We start from the raw sequence: 17,452 nt of genomic DNA, 5'->3' as shown, positions 1-17,452 counted from the left end.
ATGAAATAATACACGTAAGATACTTGGCTCATACAAAGTACAGTTGACTCTTGAACAACACGGATTTGAACAGCAGGGGTCTAGCTATACGTAGATTTTTATTTTCAATAAATACCTACAACCATACTACACGATCTGTGGCTGGTTGAATCCTCAGATGTGGAACCACGGATATGGAGTGCCGATTGAAAATTTATAAATGGATTTTTGACTATGTGGGGGTTGGTACCCCTAACCCCCATCTTGTTCAAGGGTCAACTCAGAAAAATGTTAATTTTCCCCCATTTACTTGTGGAAGTACTATGGAAGTACTTCTTAATGTATTTTCTCAGCTTTGGAACTTCAGCTGAAATTCTGAGAAGACAGGAAAATTGACATTCAGTATACTTCACATATTTGTATGTAGATGTGTGTTGATGTCTGTGAGTGTATGTGTATGAAAAGAAAAATGAATGAGTGGGTAAATGAATGAATGAATAAATATGTATTAGGTGGTTTCAAACAAATTTAATTAGTATTTTAGGCTTTAAATTTGATCACAATTTCTAGAGTCTTATCTTTTTCCAGCATTTAGTAGTGTTCTGACTCTGGAAACTGCTACTTACCCAATGGAAAGGTAATCCAATAATCACCTATTCTACCTTCATTTTATACTTTATCCTATTTTCCCTAAATTGGTGGGTTGAGTGAGAGTAATTCTGGGTGATTGACAGACTTCTTAATATTGGACATGATTTAGGGAATTGTACAAGATATCTGATAAGATGCAAGTATTCAGCATGTAGGAACATTGTGTTCTGAAATTCCAAGAGTTTGTGTGGTCATTGAAAATTATATAAGGTAATCCATGCTGAGTGTTTAGAATACATTCCGGAATACAGCAAGTATTTGACTTTTCTCGTTAAGGGGGAGGAGAAAAGGGATGGTCAGAGACTAAAGAAGAGAAATGGGCACAGCACAGCTATTCTATTTGACGGTTCAATGAAGAGAAGCAGAACTTAGGAAAAACTGCAAAACTCTAAGCATCATGCTATAATCAAGTCAAGAGTTTGACAATATTAGGGGTTACAATAATAAAGGCTTTAAAAAATACACAAATGTTATCAATACATGAACATATAAACACATTAAAGGGCTAAATTCTACATAAATAAAGTAATGCAAGGATAAACATTAAGAAGTTACTTCAAGAAAATGTTTTGATAAAACATAAATATTGAGCTAAGCATGCTGTATTTTTTATTTTATTCCAGGCAATATTAAAAAGACCTTATTACTCTGGATGTTTTTAACAAATCCAATTTAGTGACTCAGCTTAAAAAATAAATTCCCTAATCTCAGACTGTTCAGGATCCAATCTGCTTCAGGAAGCTGTTAAGTCTTGTTAAGGTATTCCTGAGCAACAACTATGTTTGAAAACACGCATACTATAATCACCATCAGTGAAATAGTCTATGTTTTCAAACTACTTTATACAGAAGCTTTAAACACTATCATTTTTGTTACCAAAGTTAGGAAGACAAGAAGGTACGCTTTATGGAAATATCACTGCAATACATGCAAAGAACTGTATTTTATTGTGTTGGTTTTAATCCTAGCATCTCAACTTCCCCATCCCAGGCCAGTGAAAGAAAGGCAAAGCAGAAAAAGCACCTCAATTTTGAACAGATCTGATCAGAAAACTCCTATGCAGAATAATTTCCCTAGAATCAGTTTTGCTTACATTTGGTAATCCACACTGTAGCCTCAAAACTTTCCCTACCAACCTTCTCACTGAGTGCTTCCTATCTAATGTATTATAAGAGCATTAGTTCAGGACAGACATATGGAATCCATGTATGATCTCACCCCCAAAATTGCATACATGACCAATCCATCATCACAGTCTAGTAACACTTTAAAATGCATAGAGTTTAAGTGTGTAGTTTGATGGGTTTGAGTTACATATACATATAAATGTACGTACCTACGCCTATCAAGACACAGAACATTTCCATCACCCCCGCAAAGTCCCCTCCTTCTCTTTTCCAGTCAATCTAGTCTCCCCATTCTCACGACAGGTTACTACTTAAAAAAATAAAATTTCTATCAACGTATATTAATTTTGCCTATTCTGGAGCTCCGTATAAAGTAGATCATACACTGTGTATTCTTTTGTGCCAGCTTATTTTACTCAATATAATACTTTTGTGAATCCATGTCGTTGCCTAAATTGTGTGTTATATTGTACGAAGGTACTACAGTTTCTTTTAACTATTCTCCTATTGAGGAACATTTGGGTTGCTTCTAATTATTGGCCACTTGGCATAAAGCTGCTATGAAGCTCCTGTACAAGTCTTTTTGTAAACATATGTTTTCATTGCTGTTGAGTAAATACCAAAAAGTGGAGATAAAGCATAGGGTAAGTTTATTATAAGTAACTCCTAAGTAGTTTCCTATGTGACTGTACCATTTTATACTCTGATCAGTAATATGAATTCTAGTTCCTCCACCTTCTGGCCAACATTTAGAATTGTCTTTATATACATATATGGCAATTATATATATAAATATATATATATAAAATCATTTTCATGAATTCCTCTTTTGTCAAATGTCCTTTCAAAATTAGCCTTCACAAAGTTTGACCTCTACCCTCTCTTCTCCCTCCCTTTCAAAAATCAACACATGAACATTTCTATTGTTGTGACTTTAATAAACACTTATAAGTAATCACTGACTTCTAAATCTATATCTCAACCTAACATATTAAATAGTTAAGTTTATATCTACTCTATCATATAGTTCAGAATTTTATGTCTTTTTAATTTTAGCTATTTAACAAGTAACAAGTATGACGATGCATCTCATGGCTTTAATCTGTGTTTTCCTGATGACTAATAATATGTGTTTTTTTCTATACTTCTGGCCATTTGTATATCTTTATTTTTGAAAATTACATTCAAGCATTTCATTTATCTTCATATGACTGAGTTTTAAGAGGTTTTTATGTGTTCTGGATTATGTAATTTGTCAAATAAATATTATTGTGAACACTTGTCCCAGTCTGGAGCTTGTCTTTTCACTTCATAGTGTGGTTTTTGAAGAGCAGAATTTTTTATTTTGGTGCAGTTCAATTGTCAGTTTTTGGAGATTAGTGTCTTGTGTCCTAGTAAAGAAATGTTCACCTAACCCAAAGTAATGAATATATTCTCCTATGTTTTCTTACAAAATTTTTAATGGTTTAGCTTTTACATTTAGATCTGTAGCCACTGATTTCTGTATAGTGTGAAGATACAGGTCAAGGATAGTTCTTTCCACACAGATGCCTAGTTGATCCAGTATCATTTGTTAAAAAGATTGTCCTTTTCTTACTGAATTGCCTTGGGATCTTTATTGAAAACCAATTGACTATGCATCTGCATCTATTTTTGGATTCTATTCCATTTAACTGTTTTTTTTAGTCTTTGCATTAATATTGCAGTCTTGATTATTATAGTGATGTCTTTTGTATTTCCATATAAATTTCAGAGTCAGTTTCTCAGTTTCTTCTCTGCTTGAGTTTTAATGGGATAGTGTTGAATTTCTAGATCAGGAAAGATTTGGCATCTTAACCATGCTGAGTATTCCAATTCATGAATGTGGCATATACTTATTTAGGTTATTTCATATTTATCTCTGAAATGTTTTGTGGTTTTCAGTGAAGAGGTCTTGCAATATCTGTTAAACTTTTTTCTAAATATATTTATGTTTTTAAATTCCATTTATTTATTTTCCATTTTTTAGCACATAGAAATGCAGTTGACTTTTGTACATTGAGCTTGTATGCCATTATCCTGCTAAATACATTTATTAGGTTCCACATCTGCTTTGCAGATTCCATATTATTTTCCAGCTAAAAAAACACATTTTCTGGAAAAAAAAATAATTCCACTTGTTTCTATTCATTCTGTACATCTTTAACTGTTTTTCTTGCCTTGTTACACTGATTAGGGTGTCCAGTGTAATGGTGATTAGAAGGCACAAAAGTGGATATACTTGCATTGTTTCTGATAGTAGGAAGAAAGCATTTATTATTTCACAGTTAAGTAAGATGTCAGCTTTACATTTCCCATAAATTACCCATATGAGATTGTGGAATTTCACTTTTACACTTAGTTTGATGAGAATTTTTATTATGAATGGATTTTGACTTTTGTTAAATAAATTATCTGCATTTACTGAAATAAAAACATGAATGTTCCCTTTCATTTGGTTAATGTAGTAAATTATATTGTTTTATTTTTCAATGTTAAACTAACCTTTCAATCCTGGGGAGAAAATGCCAATTTGTTATAATGTGATATCTTTTTAAAATATTACTGTATTCTGACATAAATCTTAGCAATGTTCTCCTAGGGCAGTCTACTCAGGCAATAGAAATAAAAGCAAAAATATTTAAAAAAAAAAAAACCAAAAAAAAACCCAAAAAACAAAAACAAACAAAAAAAGAAATAAAAGCAAGAATAAACAAATGGAACCTAATTAAATTATAAGCTTTTACACAGCAAAGGAAACCATGAAGAAAACAAAAATATAGCCTACAGAATGGTAGAAAATGTTTGCAAATGATACGACTGACAAGGACTTAATTTCCATACAACTTAATAACAAAAAAAAGAAACTACCCAATCCAAAAATGACCTAAACAAGCAATTCTCCAATGAAGACATACAAATGGCCAAAAAGCACATCAAAAAATGCTCAGTATCACTAATTATCTAAGAAATGCAAGTCAAAATTACAATGAGATATCACCTCACACCAGTCAAGATAGCCATCATTCAAAAGTCCACAAATCATAAATGCTGGACAGGGTGTGGAGAAAAGGGAACCCTTCTACACTGTTGGTGGGAATACAGTTTGGTGAAGCCATTAGGGAAAACAGTATGGAGAGTCCTCAAAAAACTAAAAAACAGACTTACCATATGATCCAGCAATCCCACTGCTGGGCATATAACCAGAGGTAACCTTAATTCAAAAAGATATATGCACCCCAATGTTCACAATAGCCAAGACATGGAAGCAACCTAAAAGTCTATTGACAGAGGACTGGATAAAGAAGTTGTGGTACATTTATACAATGGAATACTACTCAGCCATAAATAAAGAATAAAATAATGCCATTTGCAGCAACATGGATGGAGCTAGAGATTGTCATTCTAAGTGAAGTAAGGCAGAAAGAGGAAAATATCATATGATACCACTCATATGTTGAGTCTTTTTTTTAAAAAAGACACAAATGAATCTATTTATAAAACAGAAACAGAGTTACAGACATAGAAGACAAACATGGTTACCAGGGGGAAAGGGGTTGGGAATGGATAAACTGGGAGTTCAAGATTTGCAGATACTAACTACTATATATAAAATACATAAACAACAAGTTTATACTGTATAGCACACGAAACTGTATTCAATACCTTACTGTAACCTATAATGAAAAAGAATATGAAAATGAATATATGTATTTATATGTTTGGTTAATTTTTTTCTGAGTAATTCAGTTTGGAAAATTTTTACTGACATTCTTTGAATTCACTGATCTTTTCTTCCATTATATCCAATCTGCTTGCTGATAATCTCATCCAATGAATTTTTTATTTCAGGATTTTAAAATTAAGTTCTGGGGTTTCCATTTGATTTTTTAACAATTTTCTTATCTTTCCAGAAATTTTCTAATATTTCACTCAACACATTTATTAATAATATTCCTATAAATTCTTCAACATGTTTAATCTTACTTTAAAATTCTTCTCTGTTGATTTCAATAGATTGTGGGTCTGTTTCTATTGACTGATTTTACTTTTGAATATGGGTAACATTTCTTTGTATGATGGGTAGTTTTACATGTCAACTTGACTTGCAGCAGAGTGTCTAGATTAAACATTATTTCTGAGTTTGTCTGTGAAAGTGTTTCTGAATGAGATTAGCATTTGACTTTATGGACTCCACAGAGTAGATTGTTCTGTTCATTTTGGGTGGGCAGCATCCAATCCATTGACAGCCTGAATAGAACAACAGGCAGAAGAAAGATATTTTGTGGCAGGTCTAAAGGTTCCTTTGTCCAAATAAAACTGCATCATCTTTTTAAATATATTATTATTATTTAAAATATGTAAAATTAAGACTGTCTTTTTAATATATTGTAGCCTTTTGTCCAAACAGGCTAGAATGCAACCTCTTTCAATATAAAAATACTTTTTACAGTAACAGATTATAGCTAAATTCCCTACAGCCCTCTTATGATTCACTAAGTGGATTTTTTCTAATTCATTTCCTGTTACTTGTATTGTGGTTAGGAACTGACTAACTCTGTATTCCAGTTACACAGATTTGTGATCTTTGATACCTAACTTCTAAGCCACCTTTTCCTCATCTGTAAAACAGGAACAATTGCATAGGTTGTCCCACAGGCTATGGTGAATTTACACAATGTATTTCATGTAAAGCATCTGTCAGTTTCTAGCACATAAGCATTTTGACAATGTTACATGAATAAGGAAAAGCTAACAGAACATTTTTCTGATTATGTGGCTCCTTCTGGATTTAGTATAATTAGAATCTTTATTAAACACAGAAAATGTCTTATATTCTTGATAATTCAATGATAAAAATTAAGGAGGAGAAGCTCAAAATTCTGGACCATGAACATGGAAAAAATCAGATAGGTACCTGAAGGAGATACACAGTTCATGACTTTTGATTGTCATATACTGCCAAATAGAAAATGTCATTTTATTTAAATTGTTAAAGCGATGAGGCAAACAGGAAAATAATGTTGTCATTGTTATTTTAATGCTGAGTGAATGAGTAGTTATAAAAGATTAATAGACTTATTTGAGTTAAGTAAGTGGAGGGGATTGATTCAGATCCTGGATGCAGGACTCTGCAGGCCACTTTCTTAAACTTCGCATGTGGAGCATCATCAGGGGAAATGGCTACTCAGGAGGAACCACGGGAGGTGTCCACAGAGCTCTGAGTAACAGACAGCGCAGCCGTGCTGTAAACCATGTGTAGTATCAAAAAATGTGGTTTTATTCAAACATTTTTTTACAAATGTAATAGTTCATAGGAAGGAATCATTAATTTCTTAAGGTTTCTTATTCAACGATTACTAGTTGGAAAAAAGTATTTATTTTGAAAGGGAAAGGGAAGTTTTGGAATGGGCTACGCAGTTGTTGATAATATATGTCAAAAATGGCAACATGGGCAACGTAAGTTATTTGTAACATATCAAATATGGGAATTTCCATCATTTGAGCCTATGAAAAATAAAAAAATTATTAATAGAATTTGGTGTAAAATTCAAATTATCCTGACAAAATTATGTCTCATATGTATGAGGCACAGTCAATAAATGAGGGTTCTCAGCTATTGACCTTTGGGCTTCAAGTTATAGTACAACTTGCAAAAAACACCAGGAAATAGCCAAAGCAATTTCTGAAAATTATTTAGTAAGCACATAGCTGGTGCCAGTGTAAGCCAGGTCCATTCCAGGGAACAGTATGGTGGACATGGGGCTGTCTGGCCATGACTCTGGCACTTGCTGGTACAAATTCCAGGCTTGAGAACTCTATAACTGCTTTTCTTTTTAGCAGCTGAGGATCAAGTGTTCCATGGAGACTGGGAATTGACAACCACTCAGATTACAACATTGATACATAAGACTATAATTTTTTTCAGGAATCCAGAGTCACTAAAGTCAATTCTGGTTGAATGTAACATTTGCAGGGGCTTTGACAAGAATTCAGAGATTTATTTGTCTGTATCCATCCTCTTAGAAAATATCACAGACTTTTTAAAACAAAAATTCTTCTTTAGTATTGACATACATGCAAGCTTATTAATGGTTAGATCATTTCTCAAGATTTTCAAATCACAGAAAAGTGATAATGCTTAAAGAAAGTGTGTGTACTGAATTTCTACAAACTGTCTATTTCTAATATATATCAAATTTGTATATATTACAAGATCTGGAACATAAGATGTGGAACAAGATATTTCTGCTCCCTTATTGCAGTAATTCACTGCTAAGACTTCCCATAGTGTGGCTTAAAATGTGTACTAATTCTAATATATTAACTAACTAACTAACATATTAAGCCCCTATCTGGTTCTAATTACTATGCAAGATACTTTCATATCTCTTTATATTAGGTGAGAAACCTAATTATCTGAGGAACCCTGAGGATGTGTGGCAAGAAGAGGTCTGATTTATGATGGTGGTCAAAGGGTACAAACTTCCAGTTATAAGATGAGTAAGTCCTGGGGATCTAATTTATACCATGGTGACTATAGTCAACAATACTGTACTGTATACTTGAAAGTTGCTGAGAGTTAGATCTTAAATGTTCTCACAACACAGAAACACACACACAAAACTAACCATGTGAGGTGATAGAGTGTTAACTAACCTTATTGTGGTAATCATTTCACAACATAAACATATATCAAACCATTACATTATACAGCTTAAAATTACCCAATGTCATATAACAAATTTGTCTCAATAAAGCCGGAAAAAATACTATGTATTTAGAAAGTTAAATAAATAAAACTATCATTGTTCTTTAAACCTTGTTTCAGTTGTGTGTGTGAATGTTATGACAAATCATGCATTTTTCCCTATGAGTTGCATTTTAAAAGGTTTAAAAGCTACTTTAGAAGAATGTGAGGAAGATGGGTTGGGGAGTGGAGAATATTGGACATAGGGAATCTAATTGAAACCACTGTAACAGTCCAGAAGAGAAGGAAGAACTAAAATAAGGAAATGGCAATGAGAATGGAAGAGCCTGACTCCTGGAATACACAAGAAGGAAAAACTTAATTACTATTAGATGCCAAAGGGAAGGGGCAAGGAAAGGATAAGGTGAGTCTCAGATTCCAGCTTGGATGCATGAGTGACTAAGGACCATCAGCTTAGGAACTAAACAAAAGTAAGGAGAGATTTGGAGGGAAAAATAATAATTTCAGTTTGAACTATACCCATCAGACATCTAAAGGGAATGTGAAGTTAGACAAAGACTTCAAGCTAACAGGGAACTATATTCAATATCTTATAACAACCTTTAATGAAAAATAATATGGAAACGAATATATGCTTGAGTGGGACATTATGCTGTGCACCAGACTAACACATGAAACTGACAATACTTCAATTTAAAAAAAAAAAGTCTTCAAGCTAAAGGTGTAGGCTAGGGAGTCAGAAGTAGATTATATTATTCAGAGTAAGTGTAAGCTAAAAAGTTAAGAGGTCATGTACGATGAATTGGAGAAAAAAGAATCAGCAAAGATTAAAGCTGCCATCAGAAACGTTGAAAAAGAACAAGAGAGAATGTATAAGAAGCCCAGGAAAAGACAACTAGTTTTCTGAATGGGAGTAGTCACCACCATTATATGCCCGAAAAATGTCAATATCCTGAAGACAAAAAAGCCTTTATGGTTTTCACAGTTAAGTGGCAACTGGCAGCTTTTGTCAGAACAATTTCAGATAAGTATAAGAAACAGAAACACAGTTGTAAGGTAAAGAAGTGAATATATATATTATAAGTTATATATATAAGTTATATATGTAAGTTATATATACATGCACACAAACACACATATACACACACATGCAGGCTCACACACACACACATACACACAACCCGTTATCCTAGTCGTAAGGAAATCCACTCTAACCCCAGGTTGGTCAAAATGAAAGCTAAAATACAACGACATACTAGTTTTAATAAATTAGGTTTCTAATGGAACAATTTTCTTTAAATCAGTGAGATAAATTGAATGTTCAGATACAGGCAAAGAAAATTTAATGTTTCTTTAATTTTGCACTGATTTTTCTAAACTTCTGCTATGGTGACAGTATAAAGCACTAGTTAAAGAGTATGGGTTTTGGAACCAAATTGCTGGTATTCGATATTCTCTGTCAGAGTACAAGTTATAATACTTCAGACCTGTTATTATTTCTCCATCTCTTTATCTGTAAAATGGAGATGATGTTGATAATAGTACTTTGCTCTTGGAGTTGGTTGTTCTGCAGATTAAATGAGGTAACACATACAAAGTGCTTACGTTTGTGCTTGAGCACTTAAAGCCCTCAAGAAATGTTAGTTGTCACAATTTTTCTGAGTTCTCTTGAGAAAAATTCCTAGAAATTATAAAAGAAAGGAAGGGACATTGATGTATTGCTACAGCTTGGTTCATAAAAATTCTGTTGAAACAGAAACTGAACACAAGTATGCAATATTTTTGAGGGCATTTAAATAAATGATGAAAAGCCCAGGTTTTATGCATATATATTTAAAGTGATTCTTGAATTTTTTGAGGGCACTAGTTTTCAGTCCTATATTTGATGGATATACACCGTCTGTTGTGTTAAGTGCATCTTTAATTGAAAAACAGATTATTGTGTTTCATAACATAACCACGATATCTGATGCTACCAAATACAGTCCATTGATCTTTGACGTTCTAACCCTAAAATCAAAGAGCTAAAAGTAGAATCATGCAAAGGGTTTCAATTCCATATTTAACATTTTTAGATTGTTTTCTTAAAATTACAGCACTATCAAAAAAACTTTCTAATAGATTATAATCAATACCAACAGGATGCTGAGGAAATAATGTTTTAATTATAGAAATTAAAGGAAAAAGATTTTTAAATAAGTGCACGGGGCTACATTATGTGAAGTGATGAGCTTGGAACATACAAAGATACACAACTGTGAAAAGAAACCACAAATAGTTGTATTTGGTAGTCACTCAGCCAAAGTTTCAATGAAACTGTAAATGTCAGTTATTCCTCAATTTCAACACACTGTGATAGTTGATGATTCAACTAATAACTGATCCCAGGGAGAGGCCTTCAAGCCGCAAACTTCTCCATTCCATTCACTTCTGAGTGTATAAATTAGCTGTGATATTCCAGGGCCAGTCACTCCCAATTTGTTATCACAGCATCCAAGAGAAGACACTGACTGGCAAGTCTGAGGTAAGAGAGTTCTTAAATATCATTGATCTTAAATATCAAGATATTTTATGTACCTTATATATAATCTATATTATCTAGATAGATAGATATAGATATATACGCATCCTGTAAGCTGTCCAAATTAAAATTATTGAGATTGGCATGTAATGGTTGCTTGAATTTGTAAACTATAAGTAATTAGACAATCATGTGGGATACACCTATTTATAAAACTTTTTCTTAAAATCACCCTTCAGCTATAGTAAATGCATATTTTAGAATGACCATGAATAAATCTTCAGCAGGGGAGGGGGGCATGCTGGTGGCACACCAAGACTGTTACAGAGCCTCACGCTCATCAGTTTTAATTTTAAGGGTCTAAGTCAGCAAATAAAGGGAACATGCACTAACCGATATTCTCTAAAGTATGAACAGATGCCAATTTACTTGTAGCCTCTGGTGTTACCTTTAAAATTTGCTGTATTTACATTCCATTCTATAACATACCATGTTGATTGTAAGATAAAAGTTACTTGTGCTCTCCTATAAATCTTTGAGTGAAGTTGATTATGCAGGAAGATGCATCTAACTTATTCAGACACTGGGTTTATTCCCCAACATACAGCAATGTATTGCTATGTATGTACCACAGCTTGAGAAGACAAATAAAAGGTGGTAATTGGTAATTATGCTATGCGCCGACTACAAAACATGACCTGGAAGAGTCCATGAGGTGTTTTATTTACCTTTTTGCTTAAAGTGGTTTTAAATAATCCTTGAAACCAGTTTGATACCTTCTATTGTAAATGTTCTGCTTGAATTCTATCCTCTCCAAAACTATCCTTGATTTGTCTCTGTTTTCTTCTTTATCCTCTCAGTATTTTGTAATTTCTATGTATAGTACAATGTAAAAGTATCTGTCTTTCCTTACTAGCTGCCAGAGGGCAGAAATTATGCCCCTGACAGAACCTAGCACAATGCTTTGCACTTAGAAGTTAGGCTATATGCATGTATATATGTGTGTTTATGAGAAGTAGCTGTGTGTTTTGTGTGTGTGTGTGTGTGTGTGTGCCAGTGTGTGCCTGTGTGTAAAACTTTCACTGTTAATTGCTTATGCTGCTAGTCTTCCTATAGAATTTTGAACTTGACTTGTCTTATTACAATCATAACATTACCTGGTATTTTCTTTAAATCCCAATTTGAATTTTGATTAATATGACAAAAAGTGAAGACAAAGTTAAAAGCTTGAGTATATTTTTTCTTTCACATTTTATTTTTCTGTCTCATAGATATTTAGAAAACATCAAGAGATGATGAAATCTCCCTAGAATCTTATTAAAATCAACTCCATGCCACCCCATTTTAATAATAATGACATGGGCAACTGACATTTTCCTCAATGTAAAATTAATTAAATAATCTTCGGAAAACATGGTGATGTATCATACAACATTATAACAATGTTAAGGTCCATGAAAGTAGGGACTTTCTCAGCTGTTATCTATACCCAGTTCCTAGAATAGTGCTTGACAATCAGTGATCAAGAAATACCTTATGGATAAATAAGTGAATAAATATGAGGGCAACTTGAAGAAAAGTCCCCTAGCCAACCCCCTCTTTCCAATCTGACTGCTCTCCCATATACTCCATAGTGTAAACTGCATGCACACCATGACAAAGAGGAAGGCTAATGACTAATGGTACCACCCCACAGAGAAAATTGCCCATTTGTGTTTGAAATCAAGTAATATAAACAGGCGTATTGTATTTATAAAAAAATATTGTTTTAAATGCAAGCTTCTATGCTTTATTGTCTACATCTCAATTGTATAATATGATCATTAGTTAAATATTTGATTTAGCTCAGATTCCTCAAATATTTATTAGCAAATATAACTGATACACTATAACAAAGTGTATCATAAGTCTACAGTAGAAACTAAAGGAGAACAAAATGCTTTGGAAATGTCTTTTCTCATATTTCAAAAATAGATCCCCTCCAAACAGCATGGAATTTGGGGGGCTGCCTGGGAACCAATGCAAATAATCCATCACCTAAATTAATCTCATGGTTATTATTGTATGGAATCTTGTTTTTAAATGCTTAAGATCTCTAAGTAACTTATTCCCATATTAATATTCTCTGTATAAACCAAGGCCATATTTCATTCCAGAAACTACTCTTATCACCATGTTATATTATTCTTAAATAATACGTGAGTATTTGTTTTTAAAAGAATCAATGCAACATAGCTATAATATTGCAAAACACCTTTGATGTTACCTAAAAAACAATGCTCCAAATAGGTTGATGTCCTAAGATTGCTAAGTAACCTGTCCAAGGTCAAAGAGCTATTAGTAACACAATTTGTACCACAGCTAGATCTTCTGAGTTTGTGTTAACATTTGGTCTTTCTGTTACTCCTAGCATGTCTCTGAATAAGATTAAAGTCCTCCTTCTGATCACAGCCATGTTGGCAGTGACCACTGGTTTCCCGGTGAGTATCCATTTCTACATTCCAGAGTATTTATGGGTTTTTTTGTTGTTCTAATTCATGAATCCTAGGATTTTTCTCCTCTTCACACTGTATTCTACTTTATAAGCATACTTAATATCTGGCTTTTTAATGTTATATTCTATAAAATTTTATAAATTATACACTGTTCAGTGTGTAGCTTAATTCCACATAGCCTTGGTGCAGTGGTGAATTTGAGGCATTTAGAGTAAATTTAGAGTAACATTTTTCAGAAAAATAATTCCTACAATATTTTCTGGAAGCTTAAATCCTAGGTTAAAAAAAATATATACTATGAGACAATGTTAGCTAGTGAATAATCAAATTATTTCTTTCCTATATATGTGTATATTTCTCTGTGTGTTTTATTAGCATGAGTTGAACTAATTTTACTGTTTGAGCTTTAGGTCTCTCAAGGCAAGGAAAGAGAAGAACGAAGTGTAAGTTACACTTTCTCTTTTTATCATGTAAAATTTCCATATGAAATATTCACGACTGTGGTTAAAGATATTTCTTTATCCAAACATCTTGAAATCTAGAGAAATCCTTAGAAAGTTTGAATATTAGACTCAACAGAGGTTTAGCCTTCACGAATTTGTTCTCTGCTTGCAGAAAGAGAATTATCTTATCATCTCATGTAACAGTGGGACTAAACTGATTTATCACTCTGTGATGGATTGGGTTATAATATATTTTACTGACATTTTCTAGTCTAATAAAGGTTCATAATTGCTCATGTCTCCACTCACCTTTAACTAACTACAAAACCAATTCCAGAGAAGGTAAAATAATGATGATGATGATGATGATGATGATGATGAAGAACAACAACAACAGCAACAACAACAACAACTTGAGAATTAGGAAATGTGGACCTGTTCTGATGACCCCACTGGTGGAAAATTCATTAAAAGCTTATTTTGGTCTAAACAGTTAATCAAAAATGTTTAACAAAAAGAAAATAAAATTTGAAAAGAAAGGGTCTTGTTTAGGAATTTGTTTACACTCATAAATCTTATTATCTGGAAGGAAGCATGATTTTGAGACCAAAACTAGCATGTTAAGGATACAGAAATTAAAAGGAATATGGAAGGAAGGTGGAGAGGGAAAGAGGGAAGAAAGAAAAGAGGTAGATGAGACTGTGTCTGAGGTCCTTGGGCAAAGAAGGAGAAACTGATGTCTCCTCTTCAACACCCTCACCTTGGCCTTATACTTACAGAACTGATTATCAGGAAAATTTGGCTACGAGTAGAAACGTACAAGCACATGGTTATCTCTAAGTAATTTCCTAAAATTTTCTTTAAAAAATGCAAATTAATCAAATCCCTGTTTACAGTATACACAGAAAAGGTAAATGATTTCAGAACTTCTAAAACCTCTACTTAAAAATGAAAACTCACATGTTAATTTGACTTCTTTCTTTCAACAGGTCAGTGACAGTAATGAACTACCTTCGCAGCTTTGTTTGCCCCCTTACCGATATCCATTTGGCACATATCCACCATTCCTATACCCATGGCTTAGCTACTTTTATCCTCCTATTCCAGTACCTGGGTCTGCCCCCACACCTATCCCTCTTAATGAGCAGTAAATAAGAAAAATAAAGTGCAATTTAAGATGAAATAGGTGGTAAGTATATAGAGTAAAGCATGTTTTTTCTAACTTTGTTCTTTGTGGATTGAAATGCATCATTTCATGAAAAAAAATGTTATAATGTTTTCACTTGGCACCACTAAGTTACAAATTATTTCAATCTTGTTCTCTGGTAGAAATTGTTAGGATCTCTACTCAGAGGTACAAACATGTGTCCTTCCATGATTCAACCAACACAGCAGCTTAAACCCCTCACTTGCTGTGATGTAATACAAATAAACTCTTTCTTATTAAAATATCTTCTGCAAAATGTTTTTTAACATTTTCTACTATCATCAAGGGCTGTGCATTTAAGGGCTGAATCAGAGCACTAAAGAAGGCAAAACTTTAACCAAAGATCATAATAGATGAACTTGTGGATTTAGAGTCTAAGGTAGACCTCAGCCTATTTCCTAGAAAATCATGCATTTTTCTAATTAATATTAAAACCCTAACTTCTGATGGTCGCATTACAATAAAACCCTAAAGGCTGAATACTCCACTTGTAACAGAGGTCATTATCATCTCATCATCTCAAAAACGAACTGATGGTCCGTTCGTTACCAATGAATTGAGGAAATGTAGACTATACTAAAGATTATATTAGGACCCAGAGGACAAAATCTTTCATCTAATACCAACTAGTAAAGACCTGTGCCTTCTTTCCTGCAACTACTCAGTCTTCCTGAGCAGAAGGTTTCCCAGTCCTTGAACTAGATATACTTTTGAGGCACCATTTATAATTAAAAAGTAAAAAACTTACGTGTTTGCGAGCAAATGACCCACTGAGATTAATAACTATATGCCTGTGATTTATTTCAGGTCACTGTAAAATTGAACGTAAGCCACTTCCTTGAAGAATCAATACTTCTGTTAATGAAAGAAAAATAAATGTAATTGAAATATTATACAGTGTTCTCTCATTAATGTATTTGGCACTCCTCTTTAGTAAACATGACAGAGAAGATCTTGGTTTCCCATTTTCTAAGTGTGTGTTGCTGGTAGGAATGCAAAATAAATTTTAACAGATTTGAATATATACTTCCTGTTGACTAACTATTCTAGGGAAAGCATTGGGAGTGGAGGTGACCAAAATCAACCAGTCCTGGAATTACCTTGAATGAAAGTCTATTCAGTAGCTTACGGTTGTACCTCTGCTGCTTGTATTAAGGAGAGCAGATGATGATTTAATTTTAAAAAACCTACTGAATAATTGAGTCTGATTACTCAATTATGCAACTGAATCTGTGATTTATATGCCATAGGATATTAAGCTTGATGTGTTGGTATAGGATATCAAATCAATCAAGTAATATCTCTAACATCAGAAAAACAAAAAGGAGATAATGGGTGGAATCCTAAAAACAGCATTTGTATCATGCATATAGGTTATAAAGTGCTTTCTCAAATCATTATATCACAGAACCTCCACATAATTTTGGTACAGTCCTCACATCTCATATGTGGGGAAATTGAAGACCATGAAGTCCTGTGTCCTACACGCTTGTAGATCCAGTATGTAGCAGAAAAGTAAAAACCTGGATCCAAGTCTTATGCCTTATGTTTCAACAGCATATCTAGTAAAATAAATTCTGTTTCCAGGACTCCATAATGACAATGACAGCACCAAAGAAAATTCAGACTCATGCTAATAAGGGTAACTTCTACAGCACCTACTGTGCTAATCTAGCTGCCACACCACCATTAGAGCTGTCTTTGAAAACCTGCAATGACTTATAGTTCTGTCTTGCTCAAATGCCTTGTAAGGCTTCTTTTTGCCTCTAATACAAAGTCCATTTTCCCCCACAAGGCATTCAAGGCCCCTACATACTAAATTCCAACTTCCTTTCAAATCCCCCTCACCCCGCCCCCACCTCCAGCCCTGCCTCCCAGGCATCCTCCAGGGTTCGAACAGGCCACTGCCACTCCCCACAGCTGGCCCTCCCTCACACACAACCGTGCCTTTGCTAATCATGCTCTCTCCTCATGGAATGTCCACTCCTCTGTTTCACTGTTAAAATCCAATTCATCTCTCAAGATCCAAGTCCAATATTAGGACCTGCATGAAAAACTTCCCCCTATCTCTCCAAACTGAATGAATTACTTATCATTCTGACCCTCTCCCTCTGGATTTTTTCCACTTTTTTATGAATATTATTATACTCTTCCCTCTAGTAAAACAATTCATTGGCACTTGTTTCCTTTTGAATAGATTATAAGTTCCTGGAGTATCGCAATAATTTAACTATTCCCCACTACTTAGCACAGTAGAAAGTACTCCATGAAAGTTTGATAAATGGAATATATTAATAAA

General features: G+C 33.5%; 2 long non-coding RNA genes across 2 annotated transcripts in view; one reads left to right on the top strand and one right to left on the bottom strand.

Moving 5' to 3' along the window:
• The window catches only part of LOC116657199, a 100,760-nt gene that overhangs the window by 65,905 nt on the left and 17,403 nt on the right, over positions 1–17,452 (bottom strand). Inside the window, exon 2 of the long non-coding RNA XR_004312225.1 lies at positions 15,902–16,008. This is a non-coding gene — a long non-coding RNA (uncharacterized LOC116657199). The remainder of the gene's footprint in view (positions 1–15,901; positions 16,009–17,452) is intronic.
• On the top strand, positions 10,958–16,324 carry LOC116657200. The gene is made up of 5 exons (XR_004312226.1): positions 10,958–11,011; positions 13,419–13,488; positions 13,914–13,946; positions 14,936–15,135; positions 15,961–16,324. It is a non-coding gene; the product is annotated as an uncharacterized LOC116657200 (long non-coding RNA).

Source organism: Camelus ferus, chromosome 2, assembly GCF_009834535.1.
Source record: "Camelus ferus isolate YT-003-E chromosome 2, BCGSAC_Cfer_1.0, whole genome shotgun sequence".
Lineage (NCBI taxonomy): Eukaryota > Metazoa > Chordata > Mammalia > Artiodactyla > Camelidae > Camelus > Camelus ferus.
Note: the sequence above shows the minus strand (reverse complement) of the source record. Positions and strands in the feature narration are given on the sequence as shown.